The 13,352-nt window shown below is 34.6% G+C and overlaps 1 protein-coding gene across 3 annotated transcripts in view; it reads right to left on the bottom strand.

Annotated features, from left to right (window-relative positions):
- Window positions 1-461: 461 nt before the first annotated feature.
- Window positions 462-13,352, bottom strand: part of LOC147846669 (uncharacterized) — a 188,318-nt gene continuing 175,427 nt past the window's right edge. For 2 of the 3 annotated variants that reach the window (XR_015476140.1, XR_015476141.1), the window contains exon 4: window positions 1,565-1,667. The gene's annotated coding sequence lies outside the window, so the exon portion shown is untranslated. Of the gene's footprint in view, window positions 637-1,564; window positions 1,668-13,352 lie in introns of those variants that run through there. The other variant, XR_015476144.1, reaches the window with a different exon arrangement.

Below are 13,352 nucleotides of genomic sequence, written 5' to 3'. Positions count from 1 at the left end.
ATTGCAATGCTAGCTTACTCTGACTCAGACATCTGTCAAGGAAGTTATATGTACTGTAAGATATACTTTGCTACTTAGAAGTTTGACGTTGGAAAAAAAAAGTCTTACACAGTATAACCATCAAGATTGATTTATAGAGTAAAAATTGCTATTTGTGTTAGATTTTCAACCCAGGCTCATTATGAAAACGTCTGCTATATACATTTAGAGCGCCAAATACATCCCAGGAGGTACGTTTCTTTGCAGTTTTCGCAAATCCACTGCTGAGTACGATTTTTTTAGATCTCAAATTTTCCCAATCAACCCAACCAATAGTGTTTTCAAAAACATCATTTGACCCATCCTCCCGCTTCCCTAAACCCAAACAAAATTGTTTTCAAAACCATGTTGTTTTTTTACCATGTTTTTAGATTTGGTATTTACTTGTTTATTTCATGTTTTGGCTTCTTTTTTTGTCTTACCTGCGTTCTGAAACAATTCTTTGCCATTGCCATTTCAACCATTTCTTCTCTCTGCACCTCAAGTCTACTGACATACATGGCGAGCTACTGGACAAACTGGTAAAAGCAGGAAAGCAGTCTATATGGAAGTCAGCGGCCAGCTGGTAAGCGCAAAAAGGATCTGCGTCATACCGCCCTAAAGAAAATGCAGACATACTGTCACGTTTTCATTCTCTACTATAGTGATGCACTGAAATCACAGGTGTTTTCAAAACACGTATTTATTAACAAAGACACTTACTACAAGCACTGGACATATCCACGCAAGAATCACAGGGAGAACTTCACAGGAATGATGTTTAAGACCAGACAGGGGACTAACTAAACACAGGGATATAAATACACCATAGACATGCACCTAGTAAGTAGTTATCTCTTAAGAGCAATCACTGTTCATTAGCTACTACAGCAGGGGAGTTTACGAGATCTACCTGAGCTCAAACTCCCCTCTCGCCTTGCAAACAGGAGGGAGCCCCGGGCTTGAGGATCTTATGAGCTCAAGGGCTTTCTCCCAGGACAGCATGCCAAACAAGCTTTATAATCAATCATCAGCAAAGTGAACTCTTGAAATAAAGAGACTCATCCTAAGGCAAATGAATAAATAAATTACTGTTTCTCAAAATTAATTTATATATACAAAAGTTAGATTTGTTTACAGTATTTAGGGCAAGCATAATATCAGTAACTTTAATTAAAAATGAAATAAAAAAGGAACAAGTAATCTCTTACTTTACTGTTTCATTTACATTAGCTAATTAATTCACAACTAATTACCCCTAACACTGCTTAAAACCATTTTTGTTAACAAAAATAATAGTGGTCTGAGACTCGAATAGTACTGTCCATCAAATGACCAATTCATAACATTTGATTAACTTTCTACATTTTTAAAATACACAGATCCAAACTCTAATGTCAAAAACAAGACTGCAAATTCCTTCTATTCTGCTGGCTTTATCTGCGAATGGTGAGCAAGAGAAAACCGAGAGAGAAAAGGAACAGAACCAAACAGTTCATTGGCCATGGACACAACAATCAGAGACAAACACAAAGTCCAAACGTACCAATCAGGACTCCATTAGATGCCACTCACTGCCTTTTTCAGAGGTATTTGGCCTGTAATTGAGACAAATGGTTGAGCTGCACTCCGTCATGTCCATCAGATGCCTAGAGTAAAGCAAACACTATATCACTTCAAGAAAAAAAAAGAGCTTCACAGCAAACAAACGCTATAAAAGCACATAGGGATTCATGTGAAGGATTATGTTTCACACACTGCTAACAAACCAGTCATTTAGTCAAGCATGTTTATTTTTGAGTTTATTTAGTCTGTATATATATATATATATATATATATATATATATATATATATATATATATATATATATATATATATATATATATATATATATATCATCTCCATTGATTACTGGCCAGTGTGTAGGCATCTGTGTTGATTCTGCATGTTATATAATGTTGAAATATTTTCTGTATTTTTCATCAGAGCAGCAGAAGATGCTGGCATCTTGTTTATTTTCATCTTCACTGGATTTTGCCACAAGATTTCTTTTTTTTTTTTATACTTCGGTTTTCAGAGGACGCCTTTTTAAAAAGTGAAGCAGCGTTTGAAGCTAGTTTTAAATATTCTGCCGCCTACTAATGTAACTAATTTATTATTAATATGCTTTTTTCTATATCGGGATAATATCAGTTTGAAATGCAAGCCACATCACTTCCTCCCAACACCATTAAAGAGATTTACAAATGTGAGCATGGCGATAGATTTTAAAGGTGTAAAGTTCAACATATATCCCTTATTAGAGAACGCTCATGTTTTGTGAACCCTAACATCCTTTTTTGACATTAACATCTCGATATCCATCATTTCAAGTTCTCCTTGTGGTTTATAATCAATTTTTAATTACCCCGCAATTTTGTTCCATTGATCCCGCTAGAGATTATTATGTATATTCAGCCAACATGGCAGTTTGCCACGGTTGAGACTAAAACAAACAGCCATGCAAATAACGCGACCAATCGGTCAGAGAGAACCACCGCAAATCTTTAATATCATTAATCACCTGGAAGTCATTCATCAGCTTTTATCCCTCATTATCGGTAAGCTGGATTTATTTGTTGTACAGCATTGTCCGATGTCACACATTTAACCAAGTCATTCCACTGAAATCGAACACATGAAAACTGGGTGTTGATGGTGCAATTAATGTTTGACATAAGTGTTCATTAAAAAATATATAATGTCACTCTTCTTTCAAGCACACTGTTAAAAATAAAGACGGGAAACATTTTTTGTTTTTCATAGAACAGTTTTGAAAAAAAAAAAAAAACACTTCCTGTTTATCAAATCAAAACATTGCAAATGTGCAACAGTGAGATCCCAATTTTAAATGTTTAAGAAGTTATGTCCATTAAGCCTTTGTCTGGACATTGTGAACAAAACATGCCCTGTAAAATCCGATTAGCTGATTGTCTTGACTTAAAATAGTGAGTAAACTTATCATTGGCCCCTTTCACATAGTAATACCAGAAAATATCCAGAAAATTTCCGTAACGACTATACAGGTAAATTTAAAAAAGCGCTGTTCACACAGGTAAGGACGTTACGGTATTTTTACAGAAAAGACCAATCACACATCCATTCCAAAATCCCGGTAAATTCTGACATAATTAACCAGAAGTGAGCTCGAAACGGCTGCGCTTATATTTGTAAACATTTAACTACATTACAAACTCTGGTGATGGATCAGTATTGTGAACAACTTCGATGAAAACACTTTTGCATGTCGAGAATCATAAAATGTGTGTGTGTGCTGGCGTTCACCGGCTGCTTTACGTGCACACGCGTCAGAGCTTGAAGGTAAACAAACAACGGCTTATCATAAGCATTTTATTGGTATTTTTACCAATTTGGCATTAAGAAGTAACAGAAATGTTATCTGACAAACATCTAGCAGCTAAATGTGTCAGGAAAAAATACTCAAAGGTTTTAATCTTCATAATCACCGTAGATGTGAAAGCGTCTGAATGTTTTGATTGGCTAAAGTAGACATCTCAAGTCAGCGCGTTCTAGATGTGAACATGCTCTTTCCGGCATCTTTCTTCTGCGTTCACACAGCACAGCATTCCAGAAAATTACCGGTAATGTTACAACTTCTCTTTACGGAAAATTGATGAAACTAATTTACCGATATTTTCAAAAAGGGCCTGTTCACACATACAGATCTTTTTGGAAAATTTGCGGTCATTTTCCGGAAAGGTCTGTATGTGTAAAAGGTAGTAATGACTTAAAATTATTAAGTAAATGAACTCTGTGCATAATTATTAAAAAATGATTTCAACACAGTAAAAAATGCTGGGTTTCACACTAGGATTGAGTATTGTTGGAATTTTATTGATTCTGATTCTAATTTCAATTGAGCTTATCAATTTCGATTCTTATCAATTCCTAGTTTAATTCCATTGTAAAAAATAAAATAGGGGAGAGTGGGGATGAAAGTATCGTGGAACAAAAGTGACAAAGCCCTGACAACATTTGCTTTCCAGGCTAACAGCACATTCTGGACACACCCTCCCTCGTCCCCCCGGGTATTCCAGAATGTTGTCTTAGGATGCCCCTGCCTGGTTTATTCTTTTAATTTGAAGTTTGTGAACCAACCGCAAATGCTTTGCATGTTGGTTGTGATTAAATTGTAATTGTAATGATCACACTTAGCCTTGCCATTGTAGCCTTTTGAGCTTGTTGCATTCCATGTTAGATCACAATAATGTTTAGATGACAGCTAATTCAAGATGCTCACCAGCATGGAAATTCCTGGCAGATTGTCAAATGACAAAATTAAAAATGTGCACACGTACAGGAATTGATAACAGGAATCGGAATTTCAATTTTATAGCAAGTATGCGATTCTTGATCTAAGTATTCGATTGCAGCATCGAAATTGATTTTCGATTGCCAACCCTATTCCACACAATTGATTTATGTTAGGACAACATAAAGGAATTAAGTTAACTTCTTAAAGTTTTTACTAATTTAAGTTGATTGAACGTAAAACAATTAGGCTGTCCCCAAAAAGACCTCAAGAATCGTGTGGTTTCAGCTGATTTTAAATTTGTAGTTTGAACAAACTACAAATATCCCTTTATTAAGCAGATATCCCTTTATTAATCTGGAGTCACCACAGCGGAATGAACTGCCAACTTATCCAGCATATGTTTTACGCAATGGATGCCTTTCCAGCTGCTACACATCACTGGGAAACATCCATACACACTCATTCACACACATTTATACACTACGGTCAATTTTAGCATACCCAATTCACCTGTATCACGTCTTTGGACTTGTGGGGGAAACCGCAGACCACCCGGACGAAACCCACGCGAACACAAGGAGAACATGCAAACTTCACACAGAAATGCTAACTGACCCAGCCGAGGCTTGAACCAGTGACCTTCTTGCTGTGTGGCGAACGTACCCACTGCCCCACTTACTGTGATGCCAGTAACATCACATTTATTTATTTATCTTTTTAAAGTAATGAATCTATTTTTACAACATATTAAGAATGTAATTTTTTTTTTTTGCTTTGAATTTTGTTTTTACTAGAAACAAAGAGATGGACAATGAGAGCTGCCTGTACTTTATGCAGCAGTGAGAGCATTGAATATCCACCCTCGTCTTGGCTGCACTTGGAGACAATATATTTGGAAACAATGTGGTAGAATTGTATGGCATGATACAACAACATTAATATTGCCCCGAGGCAGATTTTGAAAGCAGTTAATATATACAGTGACATCTTGACAGGTGACAGTTCGAAAACAAGAAAAAAAAAATCTAAATTAAGATTGATGCACGTGGTATTTAGGCAGATTTTAGGCACTCTTGTCTGTTATATCGTATACATCCCTTTTGCAGAAGATAATGAGCTTTGCAGACCTTTTGCATGCACAAACTGATCTGGTATACACTAAAATATAAGAAAACATGGTAAAGCATCAGTGGCTTACAGTATACAATGCATACAGAAAGTATTCAAAGCGCTTCACTGTTTTCACATTTTTTTATGTTAAAGCCTTATTCCAAAATGGATAAAATTAATTTATTTTCTCAAAATCCTACACACAATACCTCATATGACGATGTGAAAAAATCATATGTACATCATTATGCACAGCCTTTGCTCAATACTTTGTTGATGCACCTTTGGCAGCCATTACAGCCTCAAGTCTTTTTGAATAACATGCCTCAAGCTTGGCGCACCTGTCTTTGGGAATTTTTGCTCATTCCTCTTTGCAGTACCTCTCATGCTCTATCAGGTTGTATGAAAAGCGATGGTGTACAGCCATTTTCAGATCTCTCCAGACGTGTTCAATAGGATTTAGATCTGGGCTCTGGCTAGGCCACTCACAGACATTCACACAGTTTTTGTGAAGCCACTCCATTGATATTTTGGCACTGTGCTTTGGGTCATTGTCCTGCTGGAAGATGAACCGTCACCCCAGTCTGAGGTCAAGAGCACTCTGAAGCAGATTTTCATTCAGGATGTCTCTGTACATTGCTGCATTTTTCTTTCCCTCTATCCTGACTAGTCTTCTAGTTCCTGCTGCTGAAAAACATCCCCACAGCATGATGCTGCCACCACCATGCTTTACTGTAGGGATGGTATCAGGCTGGTGATTAGCAGTGCGTGGTTTTCGCCTGGCATGCACTCCAAAGAGTTAAATTTTATTCTCATCAGACCAGAGAATTTTGTTTATTGTGGTCTGACAGTCCTTCAGATGCTTTTTGGCAAATTCCAGGCAGGGTGTGGCTTCAGTCTGGCCACTCTACCATACAGGTCTGATTGGTGGATTGCTGCACAGATGGTTGTCCTTCTGTCAGGTTCTCCTCTCTCCACAGAAGAAGGCTGGAGCTCAGACAGAGTGACCATTGAGTTATTAATCACCTCCCTGACTAAGGCCCTTCTCCCCCGATCACTCATCTTAAATGGCCGGCCAGCTCTAGAAAGAGTCCTGGTGGTTCCAGAAATCTTCCACTTATGAATGATGGAGGCCGCTGTGCTTATTGGAACTTTCAGAGCGGCAGAAATTTTTCTGTAAACTTCCCCAGCCTTGTGCCTTGAGACAATCCTGTCTCTGAGGTCTACAGACAATTCCTTTGTCTTCATTCTTGGTTTGTGCTTTGACATGCACTGTCAACCCTGGACATTATATAGACAGATGTATGCCATTTCAAATCATGTCCAATTAACTGAATTTACCACAGGTGAACTCCAATTAAGATGCTGAAACATCTCAAAAATGATCATTGAAAATAGAATGTACCTGAGCTCAGTTTAGAGCTTCACAGGCAAAGCGATCAGCTGGTAAGAATGAAAAGGAACAGCATCACACAGCCTTGTAGCGTTTTTTTTAAAGACAAAATCCGGCCATACGTACTTCTAACTACATAATTCGCGAGCTTCAGAAATGTATAGGGCAGAATAAGCTAGTGTCAACAATCTCACACATGTTCTAGTTACTAATACAAACATAATATTTTCATAACATGTATTAGGTTTTATCAATCTAAAAAAAAATACTTGAAAATCTCAAGGCAATCAATGTGCATATATTTCTTAAGTAAATTCAATATACTTAACTCCAAATGAGCTCGGTGTCAATGAAAAATGAATCCTGCATGATCATCAATCGAGCAGCCAAGACCGTGAAAATGAAACACATATGAAGGCCATTGAATTAATGCACAACATGGGGCTTGTAAATGCGCATACATATGAGGACACTCAAGGCAAAGCTTAAGAAGCATATTGGCTTTCAAAACCAAGGGGTGGACATAAGATTTTAAGTACTAGGTAAGAATTTGATTCCTCCGCTCCAAGCTTTCAACCACTTTTTTTTCTTCTAATGAACATGACTATTTTCATTAACGTGACAGACACTGCGAAGAGATGGTGCCTGTGGTTGCTATTTATTCAACACATATGTGTGTTTAGATGGTGAGCAGATGAGGAATGGATGGAAAAGTTAGATTTTTTTTGCATTTTGCTTTGTTTATTTTGGCTTTGGTCCTAATGGAGTTAAACAACAAGAGCACATAGTACGTGCATAAAAAACAGTTGCAAACAAACTCGCTACTGTATTGACATTCAATTTTCAATAAGTCTTTAATAAGAATAGAAAAGTTCACTAATGCAGATAATATAGATGTAATTATTAAATATAATTATTAACGATTAATGTTATTGATGAAAGAACAAAATATATTTTAATATTAACCATTTCAAAAAATGTCATAAGCACACACTGATGGATATATATGTGGATGGAGGAGTGGATGGATAGAATAATGGATGTATGATTGATGGATAAATGAATGGACTAATGAATAGAGGGATGGCAGAAAGGATGGATTGATGAACAGAGATGGATGGATGCAAGGATGGATGGATGGATGGATGGACGGACGGAGGAATTGAAGACAGAAGATGACAGAATTGATGAATGGGATTATGAATGGAAGGATGGCAGAATGGATGGATGAACAGAGAGAGGGATGGAGGGATGGATGGATGGATATATGGATTGGTTAATGGATGGATGTAAGTATGAACGAATGGATGTATGGAGGGAGAGAGGGATGGCAGAATGGATAAATGGATGGATTGTGGGATGGATGTATGGTGGGATAGGTGAATGGGAGGATGAATGGATGGTGGGATAGATGGAGGGATGGGCATATTGACAGATGGAAGGATGGCTGGAGGGAGGGATGGCAGAATAGATGGATGGATTTCGGGATGGATGAACGGTGGGATGGGTAGATGGATGGATGGATGGTTGGATGGATGGATGGAGGAATGCAAGAATTGATGGTTGGACAAAGAGATGGATGGATGGTCTGCAGAATAGATGAATGGATGGACAGAAAGATGAATGAATAAATGAATGGATGGATGGATGGACAGACAGATGGATGAGAGATGTCAGAATGAATAAATGTATTTATGGATGAAGGGATAGCAGAATGGATGGATTAACAGAGATATGGATGGATGAATCGATAAATGGAGAAATAAATGGATGGATTGATGGACAGAGAGATGGATGGATAGTTTGCAGAATAGATGAATATATGGACAGAGAGATGGATGGATAGATAGATGGATGAGAGATGTCAGAATGGATGAATGAATGGAGGGATGGATGGATGGCAAAATGAATGGATGAAGAGAGAGGAGGATGGATGGTTGAATAGATGGATTGATGGATGGGCAAAGATGGATGGAGTGAGGAATGGCAGAATGGATGGATGGGTGGATGGATGGATGGTGGGATAGATGGATGGGGGGATGGCAGAATGGATTGATGGATAGATAGACAGAGATTTATAGATGGGTGGATCGATAGGTGGTTGGATAGATGGATGGATGGATGAATGGGTGGCAGAATCGATTGATGGATAGATGGACAGAGATTTATAGATGGGTGGAGGGATAGGTGGTTGGATGGATGTATGGATGGAGGGAGGGATTAAAAGATGGATGGATGGATGGATGGATGGATGAATGGAGGGACAGAGGGACAGAGGGATGGTTGAATGGATGGATGGATGGATGGATGGATGGATGGATGGATGGATGAATGGGTGAATGAATGGGAGATAAAATAAATGAATGGATTGATGGATGGAGGGATGGAGAGATGACAGAATGGATGTATGGATTGAAGGACGGTTGAATGGATGGCAATGGGGATGGATGGCACAATGGAAGGATGGTGGGATGGATGGAGAGATGAACAGAGAGATGGATGGATAGATGGAGGAATGGATGGATGGACAGGCAGACAGAAAGACAGACAGCTAGACAGCTAGAAAGATAGCTATATAATAAATAACAATATTATTTTCCATATGGTTACTTGCTACAGTATATGGTTACTATATAGTATCCAATAACCACCATAAGAAATTGATCTGGATCCAAGCATTATTCCCTATCGGAGAAGTGTGTGATGGAGGACAGTGATGGAGAGCATATGATCTGTGAACGGTGTGCAATTAAAGTTATGGGCTTTATTATCATATTAGCTGCTTATGAAGGCTATGAGTCAAGGCTGTGTAGAGAGAAGCCACAGAGAAATGGTGGCGGGAAGTAGACATTACACTGTCATCAAAGAAGCCATTAAACACCCGTGTGCCAATAATCTCAGGAGGCCAGAGAAACACTTCCATCTCTTTACGTGACGCACAATTAGATTAGGCGAAGCGCTGTACTCAAATGAAAGATAAAATCTCTGAGCCTTGATGATGCTTTACAAAATAATATGAAAATGTTACAAATAATGTGCTTATAGACTATGGAGTCAGATCAGTCTCAAAAATAATGCTTGCAAAAATAAAACTCATATATGCACAGCACAATTTACAAAATCCAATTTGTAAATTCAAAACACAATACATAAATTCACAAAACCAATATGTACATTTGAAACATGATTTGTGAACTCACAAGTAAAAATCATACATATTCATTATTCCCAAATTAATTGGATGTGTGCATTTATGAATTGTTTTGTTTTTACAAATTGTTTTGAATTTACGAATTGTGTTTGAAATTACAATTATGATTTGCATATTTACAAATTGTGTTCGAATTTACAATATGTGTTCTGAATATACAAATTGGATTTGTGTATTTATGAATTGTGTTTTGTGTATTTTCGAATTATGTTTTGAATTTATGAATTGTCTTGTATTTACGAATTTGATTTTTGTATTTACGAATTGTGTTTGAATTTACAATTTGTGTTTTGAATTTACAAACTGTTTTGAATACATGGATTTGATTTGTGTAATAACGAATTGTGTTTTGAATAAACAAATTGTGTTTTGTATTTATGAATTATGTATTGATTTTACAAATTTTGTTTTGAATTTACGAATTGTGTTTTCTATTTGCGAATTGTGTTTCCTTTTTCGAACTGGACTTGTACATTTACAAATTGTGTTTGAATTACAATTTGTGTTTTCAATTCACAAATTGTTTTGAATATACGAATTTGATTTGTGTATTTACGAATTGTTTTTTGAATTTACGAATTGTGTTTTGCATTTAGGCGACACGTTGGTGCAGTAGGTAGTGCTGTCGACTCACAGCAAAAGTTTGCTGGTTCGAGCCTCAGCTGGGTCAGTTGGCGTTTCTGTGTGGAGATTGCATGTTCTCCCCTGCGTTCACATGGTCTTCCTTCGGGTGCTTCGGTTTCCCCCACAGCCCAAAGACATGCGGTACAGATGAATTGGGTAAGCTAAATTGTCTGTAGTGTATGAGTGTGTATGGATATTTCCCAGAAATGGGTTGCAGCTGTAAGGGCATCCGCTGCGTTTAACATTTGCTGGATAGGTTGGCCCAGATTGGTAAAGGGACTAAACCAAAAAGAAAATGAATGAATGAATAAATGTTTTGCCTTAACAAATTTTGTTTTGAATTTACAAATTGTGTTTTCCATTTACGAATTGTGTTTCCCATTTACGAATTTTGTTCAGAATTTATAAATTGTGTTCTGAATTTATGAATTGTGTTCTGAATTTATGAATTGTGTTTTGAATTTATGAATTGTGTTTTAATTTACAAATTCTGTTCTGTATTTACGAATTGTGTTTTGAATTTACGAATTGTTTTCCATTTATGAATTGTGTTTTGAATTTATAAATTGTGTTTTTCATTTACGAATTTTGTTCTGTATTTAGGAATTGTGTTTTGAATTTATGAATTGTGTTTTCCATTTACGAATTGTGTTTTGTATTTATGAGGTATGCTTTGCATTTTCCAATTGTGTTTCAATTTTCAACATGGACATTTTGTTTGAATTTTGAATTGGATTTGTCCATTAACGAACTGTGTTTTGAATTTACAAAGTGGATTTGCATATTTCTGAATAGTGTTCTGAATTTACAAATTGGATTTGTGTATGTATGAATTGTGTTCTGAATTTACAGATTGAATTTGTGCATTTACGAATTGTGTTTCAATTTAAGAATTGGATTTGCATATTTATGATGTGTTCTGAATTTACAAATTGGATTTGTGCATTTATGAATTGGGTTGTGAGTTTACGCATTGGATTTGCATATTTATGATATGTTTTCTGAATTTACTAATTGTTTTTTGAATTTACAAATTGTGTTTTGCATATTTATAAATTACGTTTGAATTTACAAATCGAATTTGTATATTTATTAATTGTGTTTTGAATAACGAATTGAACTAGCATGTTTGTGAATTGTGTTTAAAATTTAGCAATTGATTTTTGTATAAAATAATTGAATTTTGTAAATGTGAATTATATATGCATATTATATTGTAAATGTTTTATTTCTGAGACTGATCTGGCTCCAAAATAGACTGTCGGTAATCACACATGGCACCCCCAAAATAATAACACAAGATTATATATATATATATATATATATATATATATATATATATATATATATATATATATATATATATATATATATATATATATATATATATATATATATATATATATATATATATATATATATAAAGATTTTATCTGTAACACTGTGGTTTGCTTTAAAAGTACAGCTGCTGTTTGAAATACTGAAGGTGTACTCAATTACTCTGCACATCTGGATGTACAATTTAAAACTGTTTATCATTTGATCATCATTTAATGATGCTGCAAAATTGCTGTGATTACGAGACAGCAGCTCAGAGATTTACTCTAAAAGCTGTTCACATCTACTAAAATAAATATGCCAAAGAGGATACATGATCGACTCTATTGTTGTAGTAACTGATAGAAAAAAATACATTCTTATTCAGATCATTAATTTCTCCATATGCACTTGAAAAATATTAAAACAAAAATAGTTCATGCAGGAATATGTACGGTATATAAAATAGTTAATCAACATAAAATTGTTAAGGAAACTAATTGTTTAAAAGAAAATGGTTATCATTGATGATTGGCTCTTATTGTTTAATAGCCAGTCAAAATCATACATTTAACAGACCTGTAGTATATTTAAATGCATATAAAAAGTAACATTTCTATCTATTTATAGAAAAATGACTCATTTCAGAATTGTGGCTATACATTATAAGCAGTTTTCATTAATTTCTCTTTAAACACATCTACTTTAAAGTAAACTGAATCTATCATTAATGCAAAACCATGCTAAATGCTTAAATGTGCATTTCTCTGATACAAACTGCTTTTATCACAGGCCAAATAAATAAACAAGTAAATAAATCAATAAATAAACAAATAAATAAAAATATGATAAAAAAATGTTAAACAAGCAGACAAATAAATAAATATAATAAAAAATGAATGACTAAATACAAATGTTAAATAAATACAGATGTTCAATAAAATATTTAATAAATAAATGTTAAATGTTTTAATAAATAAATATTAAATATGTTTTAATAAATATAAAATAAAAATGTTAAGCAAACACAAATGTTAAATAAATAAATGAATAAATAAATACAGATTCATAATAAATAAATAAATGTTAAATAAATACAGATGTTGAATAAATTAAATATTTAATAAATATATTTAATGTTTTAATAAATAAATATTAAATATTTTAAACAAATACAGATGTCAAAGTAACAAATAAATAGATTCATGATAAATAAATAAATCAATATTAAATAAATATAGATGTTACATAAATTAAATACTTAACAAATAAATTATAAATGTTTAATAAACAAATATTCAATATTTTAACAAATACATCAAAAATAAATTAATAAATAAATGTTAAATAAATAAATAAATAA

The sequence above is a fragment of the Danio rerio genome, chromosome 1 (genome assembly GCF_052040795.2).
Source record: "Danio rerio strain M-AB ecotype USA chromosome 1, GRCz13ab, whole genome shotgun sequence".
In the NCBI taxonomy this organism is placed as follows: Eukaryota; Metazoa; Chordata; class Actinopteri; order Cypriniformes; family Danionidae; genus Danio; species Danio rerio.
This window is presented reverse-complemented; position numbering and strand designations above follow the sequence as displayed.